The 21144-nt window shown below is 38.4% G+C and overlaps 1 long non-coding RNA gene across 2 annotated transcripts in view; it reads left to right on the plus strand.

Moving 5' to 3' along the window:
• The window catches only part of LOC149216693 (uncharacterized), a 109288-nt gene extending 88436 nt beyond the window's left edge, over nucleotides 1–20852 (plus strand). Inside the window, exon 4 of one of the 2 annotated variants that reach the window (XR_016250586.1) lies at nucleotides 20749–20852. This is a non-coding gene — a long non-coding RNA (uncharacterized LOC149216693). Of the gene's footprint in view, nucleotides 1–20727 lie in introns of both variants that reach the window. The other variant, XR_016250585.1, reaches the window with a different exon arrangement.
• The last annotated feature ends 292 nt before the right edge of the window (nucleotides 20853–21144 follow it).

Here is a 21144-nt window from a genome sequence, read left to right on the forward strand (position 1 = left end):
AATATATCTTTATTAACAACTCTGGTTATATAAAGGGTTTAGAGTTGTGGATACCTCTGATAAAACCAGTCTCAAATAGCCAAAAAAGCCCACAAAAAGGTGTAATAGTTCTAAAACGTTAGAAATATAGCATAAAAAAATGATGTGGCAGCACACACAAATGTGATCAATATCCCAGCAAAATGAACATTCATTAAGCAACATCACTTCCACATGAACTCCTCTTTCTTTTCCATGTGTTAACCATTGAATATTCAATGCAGAAACATACCTTCACCTATGAAGCTCTTCCCCTCGATACATTATATGCATACTCAATTAGTCAATATGCATGAAAATATGTGGATGAGGGCTCAAAAAGGTGAATTTTGACCACATGTGCAAGCTTGCGTTCAAATGTGTGAACTCAACGAGCAAACATGCCTCCAAAGATGTGCGCACCATAGCATGTGAGAGAAATGTAAATGTATAGATCTCCATGTTCTCCATGTTTGATGAATAAGATTATGTTAGCATCCATGGCCTTCAAAATGCAAAAATAATCCTTGCATTTTCATGTGGTAAAAAGGTGAAACATGAATCCAAATCCTATAGAATAAGAACAAAATATTTTGAAAGAAGCACAATCCTCTCTTTCTGACCCAACTTTTCTTTCTCTTTCGCATACCTTAGGAAGATACTAATATGATACCATTTACTTTGGTTCTTGAGTCATCCCCGTCTTCTTGAGAGTGGCATGTACGTTATTGCTCACATTATTGGTAACAATATTCAAAACTCACATCATTTCCGTATGGATAGTGCTAATTTAGTTCATCCCTTTGATGGGTTTCTTTGGGTTGGATCCAATCTCCATTGTTTCAATTTTCTCTTTCTTACAAAAGATCCTCTTTTCCACTTTTTTCCTTATGGGTGGGAGAATTCTTGTCTTGGCTTATCTCTCCCATTTTTCCTTGATTCCTTCATCGCCCCCATTTAGTAATGTGTACCTCTCGTCTCCTAGCTAGCCTATTCTAATTGGAAAACTTCGTCATGTCTTTTTGAGCTGTTGTTGTTTCCCTTTGTGTCAATTTTCTCTGAACTCAACTATTTAATCTTTGAATTATACTAAGCAAAGAGTTGAAAACTAAAATTTAACGTTAACCCACAAATATATTGAATTTACTAACTATCATGTCGTCAAAATAAGGAACAATTGAAGACAAACACACCATAAAACCATAAACAACAAATTTACCTAGGAAACCCCTAACTGGGGAAAACCTGCAACTGTGTGTTCTCTTTATTTTTCTTCGAAAAAATTGAATTCAAAAAATTACATGAGGAGGGAAAAGACTTCCCTTCACTCAGAAAATTACCAACACACTTATGCACACCAGTTAGACTCTGTCTAGCCAACTTAGCCTCCATCTTCTAATAACACGAGTTCCATACAGTTTGGTACGACCTTCTACATAGTTGCTTTGTGCAAGCACACTTACTCAGTTGCTGGAAACATGATTTTGGAAGTAATGATGGTTGTACAATCTCCTTTCTCTTGCTGGTATGTGATGAGTAGAAAAACCTAGCGCTGGAATTTGCTCTGCTCTATTGCTAAAGAAATAACACACTGATTTGATGCATGATTACCAAGTCTGCAGCCTTTTTCCTCTTAGGAATCAACTTGGGCCCACCACTAACACCAAGGGATGAGATTAAATCTCCTTGACTGTTGAGATCTCTCTAATTCTTGGCTGTTGAATTTACTAACTATCATGTCGTCAAAATAAGGAACAATTGAAGACAAACACACCATAAAACCATAAACAACAAATTTACCTAGGAAACCCCTAAATGGGGAAAACTTGCAACTGTGTGTTCTCTTTATTTTTCTTCGAAAAAATTGAATTCAAAAAATTACATGAGGAGGGAAAAGACTTCCCTTCCCTCAGAAAATTACCAACACACTTATGCACACCAGTTAGACTCTGTCTAGCCAACTTAGCCTCCATCTTCTAATAACACGAGTTCCATACAGTTTGGTACGACCTTCTACATAGTTGCTTTGTGCAAGCACACTTACTCAGTTGCTGGAAACATGATTTTGGAAGTAATGATGGTTGTACAATCTCCTTTCTCTTGCTGGTATGTGATGAGTAGAAAAACCTAGCGCTGGAATTTGCTCTGCTCTATTGCTAAAGAAATAACACACTGATTTGATGCATGATTACCAAGTCTGCAGCCTTTTTCCTCTTAGGAATCAACTTGGGCCCACCACTAACACCAAGGGATGAGATTAAATCTCCTTGACTGTTGAGATCTCTCTAATTCTTGACTATAGGAAAATTTAAATTTTCCTAAGTTAAGAAATAATAAAAAAGTATAGTTGTACCTTGGTCCCACTTGTGGGTCCCTCTGCCAAATTTATTGCACCTGCTAAATTTAGTTGAACCCTTCCCTCTCTGACTCCATTTAACACTCCCTCTTAGAGAGGAAGGTGTTTTGAACTACACTTAGTTTGTCCTTGAAATAAACAAAGCTCCCTCTATGCAAAGCCTTGGTCAATATGTCCACTCTCTGCTCTGTTGTAGGAATGTATTGAATTCTAATCTTGCCCCTCTAAACAAAATCTTTGAAATGGTGGTATTGTTGATTTTTCCAGTGCAGTAGATAGAAGCACAAATTTCCCAAATATTGATAATTACTTCTAATGATGCTTTTTTTCAACAATTCCAATTTATCACTAAGCGATTACAATTCAAAAATCCAACCATAAAAGTATAAGGACAGTAGAGATCCCAATGCATAAAGAGAACGCAATATTTACCCTGGGAAACTCACTTGGGGGAAAACCGAACAACCTTTTCCTTAGAGAAATTATTCAGTTCAACAAGAAATACATCTAATGTTGTTAGTCAACTATGAGATAAAAAAACCAACAAGTTATGATCAAATTTGGTCAAGAAACCCTCTTGTCAAGTCAAGTCAAGACAAACTTACTGCCCTTCAACTTCGGTCCTCTCTGATCTACCTAGGCCAAATTTTGATTTCCCAGAATATGCCCAAAAAATAACCAACCCAGAATTTTGGCCTCTTTAGAATTTTAGCCAATCTAAAATATGCTGCCTAGAAACTACCCAGAAAGTCACACATGCGAAGTCAAGAGAGAGAGAGAGAGAGATGAATTTGTCCCTCTTTTCCTTCTTCGTCCTTCTCTTTCGCTCGGATTCCCAAAAACTATTTTGCCTTGTGTGAGGTTGAATGGTGCCTTGTGGAGGTCGAATGCTCTAAATATAGTGTTCTGCCTTTGCCAATGGGTGCGTATCTTCACTAGGGTTGACTTCACTTGAGGGAGGGCTGACTTGAGAAGTTGGAAGCTAAAAATTCAAATTTTAAAATTTCAATTTTTTCTCTTTTAAATCCTACATGAAGAACATGTCTTACAAATTCTTTCAAGGGATAAATAATGAAAATGACATGAAGAACATGTCTTACAAATTCTTTATACATTACAAGGGCTAAAATATAAATTATGAAGATTGACCATAGCTACGAACTTCAACACTCCCTCTTAGCTAGGGAGGTAATCATAATGACTAGACAAATTTTCTTCATATTGACAAATTTCTCTAAGAAAATGTGTTAAAATTGGCAACTAGGGCCAAATTCCACTTTGGACAACTCATTTGATGGAGATGATTATTGCATTGAATTCCTCTTTGCGAGATGTCCAAAATCAACCTAAAGATGGTCAAATTTGGACAAGGAAAATATATTTTTGAGTTCAAGCCCACACATGTAAAAATTGTCCTGGTCGTCCACATTATCATGTAGGCTCATGAAGCCCAATGGACATGTCTCTTGACCCTCAACAAATTTTATAAATAAGAGAGACCTCAAACCTCATTTGGCATCATCACACATCATCATTTCTCTCTCCTCATCTGATTGGGTCGTACAAATTACAGGGGCATGTCTTCTTCTCTCACACGTGTGGCTGAAGGAGGGTGGATTACAGGGCCGAATTTTAGGATCTATTGTAGTGTTTGACCAGTGTTTACCAAGGCTCTTTTGAGCTCCTTTGATTGTGATTTATGTTCCAAAATTCTGTTTTTAAGGGCCACATTAATTGGCATAGGAACCGAGATTTTCTGGGCATGTTGACTGGGTTGCTCGTAGGACAGAAGTGTAGAATTTGGCCAGGTTTGATTGTTGTTTTATTCATTGTTCTGGGCTGAATTTGACCAGAAAAAAAGGATGAGTTTGATTGGTTTTGATCGAGCTACATTGTGGATTGTTTGCTACTGCGTTGACTAGTGTTGACTTTCTGGTTAGGGCAGTATTTGACTGTTGTTGACTGCAGATTTGACAGGGCCGTTTTGACTTTGATTTAGCAAATCAATTTTGACTTTTGTACTCTCTCTGCTAAAAAATTGATATAATAATAAGAAGAATTGATCAAAGGGTTTTCCCCATCTTGAGGTTTTTCCTTAGCATTCGTCATATCCTAATGTTTTCTTATCTTGGCTTGTCTTTTTCATTTATTGTTTATATTTTATCTATAATTAATGTCAGTGTGACTATTGAACAAGTCTCCATGGCATCCACATGTTACTTCAAGACTGAGGACAAGCTCAATGTCAAATTTGACTACCATGCATGGAAGATGACTTTGGATTTGGCTTTGGAGGAGCATGAAGTATTGGACTATGTGCATGGAAAAGTGGTGGAGCGTCCTTCAAATGCATTGTCTGCTGCTAAAACGAAGTATAAAAAAGGTGAGGTCAAAGCAAAGAAAATTTTGATTGACTCTATTCAAAATCATTTGGTTGCCTATGTTTTTGATTTGGGAACTTCTAAGGAAATATATGATAAGATGGTTGGGATGTTCAAAGTGAACAATGCAAATCAAATATTCTTTCTCAAAAACAAGTTAAAGGATATCAATAAGGATAAAGGGGAGTTTATCCAATCCTACTTCATGAGAATAAATCAAATCAAGAATGATCTACTAACTATTGGAGAAGTTATTGCTGACAGGGAGTTTACTCTAATTGCACTTGGAGGTCTTTCAAGACCATGGGATGTATTTACCACCACCATATTTAACAATGATAGGATACCTGGTTTTGATGAGTTATTGGCTAGATGCACTCAAGAGGAGACTAGGATGACGGAGAGAGATAAGCCCTCCAATGGAAATTAACCTATTTCCTTCTCCGCTCATGCATAAAGGAAGAATAATTCTGGTCCAAGGAGACAGGGTCAAGGATCTAAGAAGGGATTCAAGGAAGGTGCTACAATTTCAACAAGTTCAACCACTATGCTAGAGAATATCCTCACAAGAGGAATACTCCAAGGGATTATGACAAGAATAACCATAACAATTTCAAAGGAAATGGCAATCAAAGGAACAATAGGTTCCACAACAAAGGAAAGTCGAATGCACTCGCTACTCGAAATGGAAATGGTCAACCTCCCAAGAGGACAAGAAATGCCAGGTATGATGAATGTAATGTTGTAGAAAAATAAGATGAGTTTTATTTATTTATGCTCTATCTACTGCCTCTCCTTCGGATATGTTGGATCATTAGTTGATTGATAGTGGAGCCTCAAGGCACATCACTGGATACAAAGAGGTCCTCTCAAATTTGGTTGAAAATAAGACTAATATAAAAATCATACTTGGAGATAATGCCACCTACCCCGTGAAAGGGATAGGTACTGTCACTCTCCACTTGAATCAAGGTCAAACCATACATTTACAAGAAGTGTTAATGTACATGCCCGATTTAAAGAATAACTTGGTGTCTATTTCAGCGATGGAAGATAGAGGCTTCAAGGTAGCATTCATTGATGGAAAAATATGTAGTTGGCAAAGAAACCCTAAAGATATATTTACACTTGGATTTAGGGTTGATGGTCTTTATCAAGTTGGTGGAAGTCCTTTGGGAGATTTGGCAAGTGATACTTCTCTTCAATCTGAATTATGGCACCAAAGATTTTCCCACTTACATTACAAAGCCTTACTTGGGGTAAGGAAGATGGTCATAGGGATGCCCGAATTTAATATGAACCATGAAGGAGTTTGTTAGGGATGTGCAGCTGGGAAACATACAAAGGGACCATTCCCTTCTAGTGAAAGCCAGACAACCGATATTCTTCATTTGGTCCATTCCGACCTATTAGGTGCCTTTCTTGTAACCTCATTGGGAGGATATACATATTATGCAATCTTTGTGGATGACTTCTCATGCAAAACATGGATATATTTCTTGAAGAGGAAGGATGAAGTGTTCAAATGGTTTCGTTATTTTGAAGCATTGGTAGAGAATCAAACAAGGAAGAAGATCAAGATATTGAGTACCGACAGTGGAACCGAATATGAATCAAATGAATTCAATGAATTTTGCAGAGAGGCTAGCATTAAGAGGGAGACAATTTTTCCATACACTCTAGAGAAGAATGGAGTAGCTAAAAGGAAGAATCGAACAATCATGGAAGCCACCTGTGCCATGCTCCATGAACAAGGTCTACCGAAATTCTTGTGGGGAGAAGCTGCAAACACTGTTGTATATATTCAAAATAAGAGCCCTCATCAAGCATTGGATTTCAAGACACTTGAAGAAGTTTTCACTAGTAAGAAACCTGATGTTTCTCATTTTAGAATCTTTGGTTGTCTAGTATATTTTCATGTGCCTAAAGAGAAAATAAATAAGTTGGAAGCTTCCAGGAAGAAAGATATATTCGTCGGCTACAGTGAAAATTCAAAGGCATATAAAATCTATGTGCCTGGTCAAAGAGATGTGGAAGTAAGCTGTGATGTCACCTTTGATGAAGATACTGCCCTTGGGAAAGTCAAAGATCTCCCTATCCCAAGGAAGGATGATAATGCTACCGAAAAATAGGATGAACCTCCTACAAAAGAGCCTATGCCCGATATTGAAGGTCCGATGGATCCTATTGATCCACCTCTTGGTGATCCCTCTACCTCAAGGAAAAATCCACTATGGCTTAAAGATACTTTCAAAGATGTTGAAAGACATATTGCTCCAAGAGGGACATTTCATGAAAGTAAGAAGTCGAACAGATATCAAGGTTATTTTACTGCTATGAGTATTATTATTCACGCTGAACCTTGCACATTTAAAGAAGTCGTAAAGCACCAAGTTTGGAAAGATGTGATGAATGAGGAGTATGAGTCAAACATGAAGAATAATGTCTGGGATGTGGTGCCTAGACCCAAGGACAAGTTTGTGGTCACTTCTAAATGGCTTTACAAAAATTAAACATGGATTTGATGGGAGTGTTGAAAAATATAAGGTCAGGTTCGTTGCTTGTGGCTTCTCTCAAAAGGAAGGAGTGGACTATGTCGAAATATTTGCACTGATTGCCCGATATAATACTATTTGATCTATTATTTATCTCGCTGCAAATCAAGTATGGAGCCTACATCAAATGGGTGTCAAAACTGCTTTCTTGCATGGCTCGCTTAAGGAGGAAGTCTACTTGGAGCAACCACAAAGGTTTGAGGTTCAAGATCAAAGGACTCGTGTATGCAGGTTGAAGAAAGCTCTCTATGGGTTGAAGCAAGCTCCTAGGGCTTGGTCCGAAAGGATTGACAATTATCTTATGAAGCTGGGATTTATGAGGAGCTAAGTTGATCCTAACTTATACTTCAAGATTGAAAAGGACATACCTCTTATTTTGGTCCTTTATGTTGATGATCTCTTTCTAACAGGTGAAAACCCTCTTATTTATTAATGCAAGAGGGAGTTGAATTCCGAGTTCAAGATGAAGGACCTAGGTTTGATGCGTTACTTCCTAGGCCTGGAGGTTTGGCAAAAGCCAAACAAGAATTTCCTTTCCCAAGGAAAATACATTGTGAAATTGCTAAAGAGAAGTGGGATGGTGGAATGCAAGTCTGTGTCTACTCTGATGGAACTCAACTTCAAGAAGCTATGTGGAAGTGTTGCTGGGCCGGAATTGACAAATCCGTCCGAGTATTGACAACTTGTGGGGGCCCTAATGTTCTTGGTAAACTCCCGACCGGACATATGCTTCATTGTGAATACTTCGAATCAATTATGGTTGATTCGCATCACATACATTGGATTGTTTCTAAGAATCTCTTAAGATATCTTCGTGGCACAATCAACTATGGACTGAGATACATTGATGGGAATTTGAGGCTACATGGATCTTTTGATGCTGATTGGGCTGGCAATGTGATAGATAGAAAGAACACGTTAAGATGTTGCTTCTCATTGGGGTCTGCTTCAATTTCATGGATGAGCAGGAAGTAGAAATAAGTTACTTTAAGCACCATCGAGGCCAGATATATTGTTGCTAGTATGGCCTGTTGTGAAGCTTTTTGGTCAAGGAAGCTCTTTAGTGAGCTATTTGAGCACGTGATGGATACCATTGTGATCTATTGCGACAACCCGAGTGGGATTCACCTTTCAGAGAATCTCGTGTTCCACGATCACATACTGACATCAAGTACCACTTTATCGAGGATATGGTACAATAGGGAGTAATAATGCTCTAACATATCAAGATCGATGAGCAGATTGCTGACATCCTCACAAAGCCCTTGGGGAAGGTCAAATTCTTATCCTTCCGAGAGAGACTCAGAGTCGTGGAAGGACCCTCCCATGAGGGCCCCGCTTGTGTTGGACATTGAGGTATGGGAGCTCCTGGGGGAATTGGGGTATTTATTGGAGCTATGAGCGACCATAGGGCAAGTGGTTCACTTTCCCCTATAGGTGCGCTGTGTATAGGGTGAGTGGTTCACCTTCCCCTGTGATTGATGGCACATATGTGTAGCGTGAGTGGTTCACCTTCCCCTACGATTGATGATATATGCATAGGATGACTAGTTCACATTCTCCTATGGCATACGAGCAGGATGAGTGGTTCACCTTCTCCTGCGGATGCCCCAACACACATCCTACCCATGTAGTTCGGGACTCATGGGAAGTACCTCTCATTTGGTCAATGAGTTGGGAAAAGAGGATAGGGACCGTAACACTTTAGATGGATGAATCATGTACTGCCGTACTTCCTATGTCTAGGATGCATGGTGTTCAACAATTTGATCATTCAAGATCAAATCCGATTGGGGTTCTGCCCCTAGACTGATTTCGGTCAGTGGAGAGTGGCAAGGTCTTGTGACTCTTGATTGATTCTTCTTCATTATTACATTAGTGTTCAACAGAGTTGAGATGAGATGCAGTGATGGTACATGATGGATGGATTGGCAGGTGGAATTCTCCCTAGTTGAGAGGGAGCGTTAAAATTGGCAACTAGGGCCAAATTCCACTTTGGACAACTCATTTGATGGAGATGATTGTTGCATTGAATTTCTCTTTTCGAGAGGACCAAAATAGACCTAAAGATCATCAAATTTGGACAAGAAAAAATATGTTTTTGAGGTCAGGCCCACACATGTGCAAATTGTCAAGCTCGGCCACATCATCATGTACGCTGATGAAGCCCAATGGACATGTCTCTTGACTCTCAATGAGTTGTATAAATAAGAGAGAACTCAAACCTCATTTGGCATCATTACACATCATCATTTTTCTCTCCTCATCTGATTGGGTCGTATAAATTACAAGAGAAGCTCTTCTTCTATCACACGTGTGGTTGAAAGAGTATGAATTACAGGGGCGAATTTAAGGATCTATTGTAGGGTTTGACCAGCATTGACTAGGGCTCTTTTGACCTCCTTTAACTACGATGTTTATGCCATAATTTATGTTTTGGAGGGCCACATTAATTGGCACAAGAACTGAGGTTTTCTGGGCATGTTGGCTGGGCTAACCACAAGGTTGACTACACGACAAAAATGCAAAATTTGACCAGGTTTGATCGTTGTTTTGGCTGACTTTGACCAACAACAAAGGCTGAGTTTGACTGGGTTTGACTGAGCTACATTGTGGATTGTTGTTGCGTTGAGCAGTGTTGACTTTCTAGTTAGGGTAGAATTTGACTGTTGTTGACTGCAAATTTGGCAAGGTTGTTTTGACTTTGATTTGGGAAGTCAATTTTGACTTTTGTACTCTTTCTCTCTGTTGAACATTTGATATAATAATAAGAAGAATTGATCAAAGGGGTTTCCCCATCTTGGGGTTTTTCCCTGACATTTTCCAAATCCTGGTGTTTTCTTTTCTTGGCTTGTCTTCTACATTTATTGTTTATGTTCTATCTACAGTCACTGTCAATGTGATTAATCGTTAATGTGATTTCTATTGGAAATTTCCATTGGGTTATCTAAAGGACATTGAATTAATTGTTGCAAGCATAGAACATACCATCGTTAACTAAAATTAACAAAAGGTTATAGCAAATAATCAATAGTATCAACATCTACCATATTCTGGCCAAATAAATTTGACACATGGTAAATCAATAGCATCAATAGACTACCCTAATTTTGGTCGGTACCTCTGAACCATGGTGTATCATTACCATAATCTTGGTCGGTACCCCTGACCAAGGTTACTGGAGAGCAAGAGCGAAAACGGGGAGTGATTTTTTATATAATCTATATATATATATATATATATATATATATATATATTTTATATTTTTAATATTTTTATGCATATATGTCAACAAAAGCATGTAGACTGATGAATTAGATATAAAAAACATAAAAAACATAGATTGAACCATATAACAACAATCATCTATAAGTTATAATCTTCATCAGTGACGTCCACAAGTTAGTAACATAGTAACATACAACATATTGAGTTTCATGATTCATCAATCTTAAAGTTTCAAGCTTTCAAAATTCAATATATAACATTTATCATCATTGATCACCAAAGTTGTACTTGTAAGCTAAGTGTAACCATTACAACAAATAATATCTAACATGAAATGAAATGTTATGAAATAAAACAACTTGCAACTTTCACGAAGCATCATATTCATAATTCATTACTAATAAGTTATAATTGCCTATTTCAAACTTCAAACTTAAATTGTCATATATTGTTTACAAAAAATATCATAATAAATATGAAAGAGTCAATAGTTATAAAAACTACTAGAATCTAGAAAAGACAAGTAAATCTATTATCTATTGCTAATGCGTGGGCCTCTTGCCACCATGAGAAATGTCTAATTTTTTAGTCTTGTTGGAAAATCAGGATCTTTGTCATTAATATCACCCTGTAAGCATTTATATCCAGAGGTATCTTTGTCATTACCTCTCGATCTGTATAGGGATATTTGTCATTAATATCACCCTCTAAGCATTAACATAAGATAATAAAAACATAGCATTTCAAGTCAAGATTTTGTTTGAGTGATGCGCACATTTTTAGGAGGGTCATGATAGAGGAGTTCAACAACCAATGTCACTAACATCAAGGTACATAGAGGGATTGGTGCTCTTGATTAAATACGAGTTCCATACCCTAATACATGACAAAATCCAATGGAAACATTGCAATCCCCCCAATCCTGAAATCCTAAAAAACTAATAAATCTGCTAAATTTTGAATGAGATCTAAAATTCTACTTTTTTCGTATGAAATCCAATGAGGTTGGAACCACTCAAACATCCTAAGTCATTTCATGGTAATGTTAAAAATTTAAGTAAAAGGATAAAAATGAAGATTAAGAAGAACGTCACTTTTACTTTAATAATTTAACATTACCATGAATCACATATCAGTACTAGGGCCATAGGCTTGATCATTGGGCTGTCCCACTCAAAAATTATTTGTTTCTTTGAAAAAAAATTGCATTTGGAATGTTACTGCAAATTTATTTTTGCAAAAAAGACTAAACGCTCCCGAAAAACCAGGGACCATTTTTTTTTGCAGGGAGCACACTCCCGACTAGCTCCCAAAGCACTCCCAACTAGAGCGCGAATTCGGAGCGGGGGGGTGAAGGGGGGGGGCACTCCCTCGTAACCCTGCTCCTTACACATGGTACATCATTTGCATCAACTAGTCACCATTATTATGGTCTATCTAACACATGGTACACAAACTAGTCTTGGTTCACCATCATTTTGGTCAATAATTGACACATGCTAAATCTCTAAAGGCCACACTCTATTTGAGTAATTCTGGGCCTCAACACCATTCTTCCAAATTCTGGTCAATATAGTTTACATGGGGAGAATGATTTTCTTCTGCTATACTATTCTCCCTAATTTTGGTTGTATATGACACAGGGAGAATGTTAGTCCACAATGCTATTTCATCAGCACTCCCTCTCAATGAGAGATGCATTCTCAACAAGTCCAAGCATGTCCTTGAAGTCATCAACGTGTTCCACACTTGTCAGAAATAAGTCATCAACATACAACAATAGAATCACATGTTCATTCTTCTTCGCCTTGAAATATAGGTTTGGATCAACATCACTTTTAGAGAAACCAAGTCTTGTCAGATAACTGTCAATTCGTGAATACTAGGCTCTCAGTGCTTTCTTGAGTCTATACAAGGCTTTCTTCAATTTGTAGACATGATACTCTCCTTCGTGAACCTCAAAACCTTGAGATTGTTCTATGCATACTTCTTCCTCAATCACACCATTAAGGAAAGCAGTCTTTACATCCATCTGATGTAAAGTCCAACCCATATAAGAAGCAATAGAAAAAAACCGATCTAATGGTAGTGTACCTGACAACCTGAGAAAAGGTCTCATCGTAGTCCTCTCCCTCTTTCTGGGAGACCCCTCTAGCCACAAATCTTGCTCTGTAATTGTCAATACTTCCATCCATTACACACTTGATCTGGTATACCCATTTGGAGGTTACAATAGACTTTCCTTTAGGTCTCGACACAATCTCCCATACATCATTCTTCATAATCAATTGGTATTCTTCCAAAATCACATCCTTCCAATCTTGCTGGATAACTGCTTCTTCAAAAGTGGAAGGTTCAAAATCAATAAGATTAGTCATTATTGTTGCATATCCAGAATACCTCTTAGGTCTCTTGATTTCCTTGAAGGCGCCATGTGGTGTTTCATGTCCTTAAGCTTCTTGCAAGGTGGATCTAAGCCAAGTTGGCCTCTTCTAGTTCTTCTTTATGATCTAAGAGATGTTTTGAAGAATAGGATGGACCAAAACCTTCGTGTTCTTCATCCTCATCAGAATCCATTGGAACTTCTTTAGATTTCCAATAGGCAACATTCTCATCAAAGGTCACATCTCTACTAACTTCAACCTGTCTTTGTCCTGGGACATACATTCTATAAGCCTTTGATGACTCACTATACCCAACAAATATTCCTTTCTTTCCTGAAGGATCTCGCTTGTTTCTCTTATATTTGGGTACATTGATATAAACTAGACAACCAATTATTCTCAAATGTTCAACCTATGGTTTTTGTCTGGTGAAAGCTTCTTCAGGTGTCTTGTTTTTCAAAATTCGATGAAGAATTACATTTTGAATATAGACCACTACCATTGGGAAAATCTTGATCATGCATCATTGTCTTCACAGATTCTTCAATGGTTTGGTTCTTTCTTTCAGCAACTCCATTTTTGTTTCAGATTGTAAGGGACTATCAACTCCCTATTTATCCCATCTTCTTTACAAAATGCAACGAGCTCATTGGAGGTGTATTCTCCTCCATTATCAGATCTAAGGATCTTGATTTTCTTTCCCTTCAAGTTCTCCACTTCGGCCTAAAATTCTCGAAACTTGTCAAATACTTCACCCTTTGTCTTCATGAAGGAAATCCATGTCTTGCGAGAGAAAACATCAGTAAAGGTTACAAGTACAAAGAGTCTTCAACATATTTCACTGGCATTAGACCACACACATCAGAAAGAACCAGATCCAAAATTTCGTTGGACCTACTTTTATTGCTTGGAAAATGATTCTTGACATTCTTTCCACAAACAATGTGCTCCGAAACAGGACCACACAACCGAAATTAGGATTTCCCATTTAGTGGCATTCCTAAGGCTAATATCCAATAAAGGAGATCCCATGGGACTAGGATACAAGGTTAACCACCAAGTTGGATAGAGGAGACAAGAGTACAATCTAAGACCATCCTTTTTGCCAAATACCCCTACTAATCCGCGACCAAAAGTGTCCATGATAACTAAACAAAAGTACCCAACTACATAATGAAAACCATACCTTCGGGCTTGGAAGGCCCACCTTCAAACATACGATCATGACAAATGGGCGAGGGTGCATAATGGTTGGCTCAGGTGGCGGAGATAGTGAACATCGAGCTATCTGGTGGCTGCAAGGGGTTGCTGGTTGCTGGATGAGGACTATCTAGGAGAAAAAAATCTCCTATGAGTGTCACCCACAGGTGGTGTGTAATACTTCCCAAAGTCGTTGCTTTTAGGTTCTTTTAGCCATTTGAAAATTGATCACTTTAGGAAACAAAACATTTGCATTATTTTGGCCTTTTAAAGTGAATATTTTTCAAAATTTCTCCTTTCAAATTGTTCTTGCAATAAGAAAATCTTTGTTCTCTCTATCCTTAGGCCTTTTGAGCACATCATTTTCAAGGTCATGACTTTTAAGATTTGTTAACCATTGAAAAAAATATGGCACTTTATAAGTATAATGGTTGTGTGCTTTTTTCTTTCTGCAATGCATGTTTTTCTAGTTAATTTATTGTTTTCTTAGACCCTTTATGATTTGGTTCTGTTGTCGCCCGAATTGTACACCCAATGCGGCAATGCTCAGGGTGGGGGTTGTCACTATGATCCTCGCCCTCGCTGTTGAAGTTATCTCCTAAATGCAGGCTAAGGGGGGTAGTCCCTATAAATGAAACGATGAGAAAATGAATGTCCTCACAACAAGTTAAAATTATGTGACAAGTAAGATTATTAAGCACAAAGAGATTAGATTTCTTAAGATATAAATGATAGACCATTGCCTTGAAATTATGAAGTGCTTGCACAATAGAGATTAAGACATCAAGTTACCGGATGAACAGTTGCTGCAAGATGCAAGACCTTGGTTATTTTTAATTAAATGCATAATCTAGGTGAATCCTTCCTCTCAATTATTTTGAAGCTAGTCACAAACGCAAGTTGTAGAGAGAATTCCATGGGAAGGAGGCTAAGACCTCATTAACGATACCTCCCTTAGAGTTCTAACCACCCAAGTGCCTCCATTCCTGCAAGTGATTTCCCACAAGAGAGCTACAAGATCACCTGTGTTAACTGTGAATGAGGGTCTAGACTTCTTAAATTGGGTGTATAAGGTGGTCCTATCTGTTGATTTGGGGGGTAGCATCGGATGTGCTCTAGCCATGAAAATTGGTGGAGAGGCTAAAGCACATGAGATTTCCAAGACCCATAAATGGTTTAGGCAAATTCTACCCGGTTTAGGAGATATTAAAATAATTAATATTTTCAATGGAGTTCCTAAGTCTAAACTTAGGAAAAATAAAATATTAATGGGTATTAATATAAAACTGGGTTAGAAGGTTCCAAAAGACATGGATCAAGCCAAATCTAATCTTAGCCGTTGATTAGAGATGTAATATTAGCCGTTGAAGGACCAACAAGAAAATTATAAGAGGAGGCTTGAGGGTCAGTTGGAGAACACACCAGAGTGAACAATCATTCGATTTGCTAGAGTGGGGTTGCTAAGCAAAGTCGAATCAGTAATCAACAACGAGGGGCAACGAGTATTGGACAGAGAGGAAGATACAATGCCAAGAAACCAACGCAGACGCAGAGAGCGAGAGCAGTAGCCAGAGTAGACCACACAGAGCCCAGCAGAGACAACGTAGATCTGAGGGTTTTTATTATTAAGCTGAAGTATTTCTAAATACAACTACTGGATGCCCTCTCGGCAATCCAGTTACAGAGAAAATCACTTAGTAGAAGAAACTGGTGAGATTGCCTTACTCTACACTGTAAGTCCCGATTGATTTGGCAGCAGAACCACTAGTTCCCCGACTACTTCTGCGCTGCCCTTGCATAGGCCCTGCATCAACTCAACTGAGAATTGATTTTCCCTTAGAACCCTTTTCCAGCCCTCCAGGCTCAGAAACATCAGTGTCGTCAGTAATCTCAGACTTTTGCGTTGGAGGCCTCTACACTTCTCTGCGTGGGGCCTGCGTGAGCCCTTCCTGGCTCTGCGTCACCCTCTCTTCCCTCTGTGCTGCCTCCTTTGTGTGTCTCTCTGCCTCTTTGTTGAGTATTCTTTGGCTCCGGAGAAGATCCTCCAGCCAAAACTCCCTCTTCCCCTCTTTGCTTGATCGCTACAAATCATTGTGTTGCCTCTAGCTTCAGCAATTCGATCTAACTGATCAACTCTGTGTTTGTCTTCCAAGTGACCCTCAAGCTTCCTTAAATAATCTCCTCGTTGACATTCAACGACCCAGATTAGAAGCTAATCAATGGCTAAGATCATTTCTGCTTGATCCTCATTTTCTTCTTGAAGTTACACCCACAGTTAGATTAATACTCAGTAATTATTTTAATTTTCCTAAGTTTAGTCTTAGGGTCCCATTAAAAATAATTAATTATTTTAATAAAACTGTCTCTGGGTGGAATTTCTCAAAACACTTTCTGGGTTCTTTGGAATGCATGTGCCCAAGCGTCCCTACAAAATTTGAGACTTAGATAACATCCGATGCTACTAGAAATCAACACTTCCTCTTAGCAAGGAATGTGCTCTAGTAATGCCTCCCACTGAAGCATCACTTTGACTTCATAACATCATCCTCTGCACTGCTGATGTCTGACATGTTGTTCATCAACCACTGCGCAGTTGCTGCATCTGTACTGTTGCTGACCCTGCCACTATCAACGCTGCATCTGTACTGCAACTCCCTCCGAATTTCTACATCTGTGTTGCTGTTGACACTGGCACTGCCAACTGCCACTGCACTGCACACTGTTGCTTCTACTGCATCAACAATGAAAAAACATCCCAAATTACTGAAGAAGTGTTCAACATAGATGCATCTCGATACTGAAGATATGATTGCTGCTAGTCCCACGTTGTACCTCTTAAGCCACTACGTTGCTACTACTATTACATTGCGCCTCCCTGCACTGTTGCAACTATGTTCTACGTTGCTCATACTTAGTGTTCTAGCCACTGCATTTGTCGCTCCAACACTCCCCTGCACCATATGACACTTCGTCCATCTTGCTACTCTTGATCTGGGCTACCGTAGCAAGGAATTGATCCGAGAGGTGGGCCTCTCAAGGATCCTGCCCATCTATAGCTCTTTCGAACTACTGCTCCAAATTAGCCCACCTCCCTCTTGGAGGTATCTCGGCTGTCATGGCAAACTCCTTCTTGATCTTCGCGAGTGCAACCTTCGAATCGTGCTTCTCATCTTTGTCCTTCTTCCTGAGAGGACACTGTGTTGCATAGTGACCCATTTTACCACACCTGAAGCATTTGATCTTTGAGATGTCATTCTTCTGCCTCCGCTTCTCCTACTGCCCCTTGGATGCAATGGATGTATTCTCTTCCTCCTTGGGATTCGACCCACTACTGTTGCTTCCATCAAGTTTACACTTGACCAAGTTTGTCCTCAGCTCCTCTTGCTTAAGAGCTGCCCATATCTCATCCCAATTTGGCAAAGTCACCCTGACCAGGATACTCTGGACAAAGACTTGCCACTCATCTAAGAGTGAATTGAGGTCCAGTCTAACCAACTCGGATCCTTGAGGTGTAGACACCACAACTGCTAACTCATCACAGGTCTCCTAAAGCTTCGTGAGGAACGGATCTATGGGCTCCCCCTTTTGCATCTTGTGTAGATCTTAGTTTATGCTCTAAGTACATCTTCTGCTGCTTGGAAGATCCTTGATATAGTGTTTCCAAGGCATCCCACATCTCCTTAGCAGTCCCTCTATTAGTAATGTGACAAACCATGTGATCGTTTACTCCATCCAAGATCATCCTCTTGGCCTTCACCATTTTTGCTCTGTACTTCTTCAGCGGATCTTGATTTGCAAGCACAGCCCCCATGCTGTCGACATAGGTCTTGAGAGAGTGCTCATCTAGAAGGAATTACATTCTTGCCTTCCAGATGATGTAGTTGGATGCCCCATCCAACCTGTCCTGATGTCTCAGCCCACTGGTTGCCATCTCTGCCACGAAATGTCGAACTGCTCCTCTCTGTTTCTTACTGCTGCTTTTCAAGCAATAAGAAAACGGACTTCTTGTCGGGAATTCTCTGAGGAAAAATTCTCACTGTGCTTCTCTTCTCTCTTCTGACGTCTTTTTGCCCAGAAAAATGGTCCTGCTTCTGAGTATTCATTTGTTCCTTAAATTTTCTGTCTGGAATTTGGGAATTTGAAAAATTTCCCCTACATTAATCAAGCAACACTTAAATTTGCTTTCTGGAATTTGGGAATTTAGCTCTGGTGGCACTGCTGTGTTTTTCAACACTTGAATTCCTGCCCTTTGTTACGATTTCTTTGCTTGCTTGTAGCTTATATAGTCTTGCTTGTAGGGTTAAAAAGTCTCCGTTGCTGCTTCTGAGAAGTTTAGGGTTTAGGGTTTGTTCTTGCCTCTAAGCATTCATTTGTTCCTTAATTTTTCTGTCTGGAATTCGGGAATTTGAAAGTTTTCCCCTACATTAATCAAGTAAAATGGCATTCAGTGGTATGTGAAGGTTACCCACTTGGGGAAAATGGTAGCTTTTTAATTAATTCAATTTGTCCTCTCTTGACTTTTTCCTTACAGGCACTAGGTTGGAAACCCAGGTAGAATGTTGAATTTTGAAGATGATCCTTGTATCTTATAGCTTCTTAAGTTTCTTTTGAATTAGTGGGTCCAAGGTAGGATGCTTTTGAGAAGTTTAGGGTTTAGGGTTTGTTCCTTTGTTCCTGCTTTTGAGTATTCATTTGTTCCTTAAATTTCCTGTCTGGAATTTAGGAATTCAACTCTGGTGTTCTTCAACACTTAAATTTGCTGTCTGGAATTCGGGAATTTAGCTCTTGTTGCACTATTGTGTTTTTCAACACTTGAATTTCTGCCCTCTGTTACGATTTCTACTTGCTTGTAGTGTTTCTTATATAGTCTTGCTTGTAGGGTTCAAAACACTCTATTGTTGCTTCTGAGAAGTTTAGGGTTTAGGGTTTGTTCCTTTGTTCCTGCTTCTGAGTATTCATTTGTTACATTTTATCGATGACAAATGTTATGTTAAAAATTGAAGGTTGATGCTATATTTGATCATTTGATGACAATGTTATAAGTTTTAGCTACTAAATGGTTGATGCTTGAATGATTATGGTTAATCTACTACAAAAATCTAAATTTTCATATATTTTGCAACTAATTTGACATTTTTCTTTTTTTTTTTGAACTAATATGTATCGAAATATATTAAAATCTATGTTGTACTAGTTTCTGCAACTAGGGAAGGGTGTTCCTCTTGGGCAGTAGGTGAAATTGTGATTGGGATTCTGTATCTTGGCTTCATGTATGGGGTTAAAGTGGGTTGCTTGAGAAAAGTGTGTGACCCTCTGTTAGAGCCAAAATAATGACTAGCATGGGATACTGGCTTTCTTCTATATACAGATCATGTTTGTAGCAAGGTAGTGGCAGTAGCAAGTGGATCAGTGAGCTTGTTGAGTATATTGGATGACTTAGTTTACAAGTTGCAGATTCATGCTTATAGAGTTATTTGTGAAACTTATTGGCAAGTGAGAGATGGGTGGAGTTAACAAGTAGCTTATAGTGTGGCGAATGGGTGAAGTCTTTAATGGAGTGCATACCAAGATAATGGGGGTTATTGTCTATGTTGGTCAAATGTCACAAGCCAAAGATGTAGGATGTTTTTTAATGTAATAAAAGTTTTGCCCATATTAAAAAATTGTATTAGTGCATTGAGAGAAGTAAATTGGTCTTGCAATGTAGGGTGGATGAATCTTCGTGTCTGTATGCCATATGTGGCTAAGATAATTAAAAAAAATAACATCCAACATGTAATATCTCAAAATAAAGAAAGAAATGACCTTCCTTGTTCAGAAAGGAAGTGCCAGGGATCTATAGAGTCAACCCCTCATCCATTATTATCTATTTGGTTTTCTTAAAATATTGTTTATCTCCTAGGCATTTACACATGGTGTTTCAATCAATAAGCGAACTAACAGTCAAGTCTTTTATGTTATTGAGAAACAAAATCATTTATCAGGTTTAAGTATGTATTGACTCTTGAGTAATTTTCTATTATGTTGTGAGTCGAATCTTTATGGTATGCAACCACTCTTAAGCTTAAGAAAACAGACTAATCCTTTAAAACATTGTTTTGAAAAGGCACCAGCTCATATTATCAAATAAGTTATGTTGTTTTTTAATCCTCCAATTGAGTTCTCGCATACCCAGAGCCTTCCTTGGCCATTGAGGCACTCTACTTTGTTTACAATCAGATTTAATCACAAGCATGACTTAGGAGAATGTCATCAATATTATCTACATAACTATTTTATAAACATAATTTATTCATTAACAATTTAATTCATGGATCACACAACAGATTACAAGCATGAAGCATTCCCTACAAAGATGAACATGAATACCATTTAAAATCAAAAGAAGCCTTCCAAAATAGTCACTGAGTGTTTCACTTCCCAACTGTTAGAATCAACAATGGATTGCACCTCTAATCAAGACTCTGATGTCCAGTGCAAAGGCAGTTACTGAGTGTTTCACTGCCCAACTGTAGGAATCAGCAATGGATGCTAATATAATAGCATAAATTTATTCATTCTAGTCAACGATGCTAATATTTATGTTTGCTTCTATAAATTAACAGTTTCCTTTTCATGGAATGAAGAGAAGGAAGAAGAGCATTCTCCCCGTTGAATGCCATTTGTTCTAACAGTGAGCTCATCATTTGTATTGGGAAGAGAAGAGCCGTGGAGTTTCCTCACCCTTTCTCTCTACATGAGTAAGTGTACATTTTGCGTTTTTATAGGAAATTTATTTCATAACATAGCGTAAATTATTCAAGAGTTGTCTTAATCTTTACAAGGCGGTGTTGGCTTGCCTTGCAGTTTAAGAAATTATCAAATGACATGTAGAGTTCAGAGGACAAGAATAACGTATGAGAATGATTCTCATCATTCATTTCCTTTACACAAAGTAGGCAGCCAGTTAATACATATTTTTCATTTATTCTTTGTTAACTTTTTATAACATACCATTATTAGTCTTTGCCTTTGGCTTCAGG

Source organism: Pinus tabuliformis, chromosome 1_1, assembly GCF_031772625.1.
Source record: "Pinus tabuliformis cultivar Carrire ecotype Pingquan chromosome 1_1, CPIR1, whole genome shotgun sequence".
In the NCBI taxonomy this organism is placed as follows: domain Eukaryota; kingdom Viridiplantae; phylum Streptophyta; class Pinopsida; order Pinales; family Pinaceae; genus Pinus; species Pinus tabuliformis.